Below are 1,860 nucleotides of genomic sequence, written 5' to 3'. Positions count from 1 at the left end.
TACAACGTAAAATTCAGTACCGTTTTTCGATTTGTCGCCTACTTCTCCAAATATTGGCGGTGAAAATTTTACGTCAAATCAAATCAAACCTCTTTAAGATCTTTGGCATAAAAGTACGACTGGTCGTGATAGGTTTTTATTTTCTTTGAAAATAAATTACATATATTGCTATTTAAAAATATTATCTTATAATACACTGTATTCTCTTCAGGTGGAGCGCGTTTTGGAGGTAAAAAAATTCCGCTGTGGACAGGATTCGAACCTATGCGGGCAAAGCCCATTGGATTTCGAGTCCAACTCCTTAACCACTCGGACACCACAGCTCGATGACGTAATATCACTTTTGATGCAATCAAATAAAAATGCAAAATAAAAGATATCAAAAACCGCGATTATTAGAAAAGAGGATCCTCAAGTTGGCCTCTAAATGTGTCGTCACCCACCGCGCATTTAAATGGGTTTACAAAAGTCGCCACTCGCGTCGCTGACGGACAAATCGATTCGAGTTTCGCGGGTAAATATGGTTTAATTAGGGGTATTATCCGAAATGTATATATATGATGATGTGATCTATCAAATGCATAACTTATCAAAGCAATTCCTCGCAATTACAAACATTATAACGCAAAATATTGGAAAAAGTAATATAGTATTTGGAGAAGGCGACCGATATTTGAGGTCATTTGCGCTATGAGCGAAGGGTAGATAAGAAAGGGTGGAGAGAAACCCGGCGTCGGCATTAGCCTGCTCTTAACGAAAGGCGCCAAGGGGACCACGGCTTAACGTCCTATCCGCCGGACGGAGTGTTGCGCTTGAAATGTCCTCCACACAATATTCAAGCAGGGATCGGGCATTCTCCGAAAATTCTCTGCCACCGCCAGGATTTGAACCCGAGCTCACAAGGTGAAAAGCCAACTCCCTAGCTCCCACACCAACCCGATCCCCAACATTGGAAAAAATCGGAACGCATTGCACTCATCACCGCGCCGCAGACATTTTTGAAAGCCGATTAAAATGCGACAGAATTGGCTACAGATATAAGCCTTTTAATAGATGGCATTAGGCCCCCTTTATTCAGTTCACCTGCCATCCGCGGTGATATACCTGCATTATCTCAAGACTTAGTCAGGCTTAATATAGTAGATTTCGTTTAATGGGTCCACCGGTTACTTGGGGCAGCCGCTTAATTGGGGCAGATCTTGAAGAATAGAATCCAATAGAGGAATATCCCAGAGTATTCTTCGCTTGATTGGGACATCATGCCGCTTTATTGAGCCATGAGTCGGCGACATAGGCTCTATACTCGCGACGAAATTAAAATTTTTTGTTTTCAGAATACTAGTTTTTTTATATTTTCCTCCTTTGATTTACTCTTATTTTTCACAAATTTTCCTATTATTGCCCTATTTTGTAAGCTCTTGTTGTTATAGTATCCGCAAAAGGATAGGACATTACTTTAATAGGACTTAGTAAGAGACATTCATTCAGCGTCGCCCGAGGCTGTGAAAAATACTTTTAACAAAAATGATATAATTATTAAAAATGATAATAAATTAACTTATATCGCTGATTTATTAACCTAATTAATAGTTTAATAAACCTATGTTGCATTATAAACATTCTTTAGTCTTCTTTCTACCATTTCTATGTTTTTTATGCCCATATACAAGAGAGTTCGCCTTATTGCGGGCAGCCGCTTAATTGGGGCAAAGTGCACAAGTCCCGATATGTCTCAATTAACCGGAATCTACTGAATTTGTAGCGTGATAGAGTGTTCGTTTCTTTTATTCGTATACATGTTTAAAGATTCTCATCGATGATTTATTTGGCGAATGACCGGGATAAAAGTTCCCTACTGTG

The 1,860-nt window shown here is 39.3% G+C and overlaps 1 non-coding gene across 1 annotated transcript; it reads right to left on the bottom strand.

The window, feature by feature from the left end:
* Positions 1–241: 241 nt before the first annotated feature.
* Positions 242–323, bottom strand: Trnas-cga. Its single transcript has one exon. It is a non-coding gene; the product is annotated as a tRNA-Ser (tRNA).
* Positions 324–1,860: the final 1,537 nt, after the last annotated feature.

Source organism: Ischnura elegans, chromosome 2, assembly GCF_921293095.1.
Source record: "Ischnura elegans chromosome 2, ioIscEleg1.1, whole genome shotgun sequence".
Classification (NCBI taxonomy): domain Eukaryota; kingdom Metazoa; phylum Arthropoda; class Insecta; order Odonata; family Coenagrionidae; genus Ischnura; species Ischnura elegans.
The sequence above is the reverse complement of the archived record's forward strand: the minus strand, read 5'-3'. Positions and strand labels throughout refer to the sequence as shown.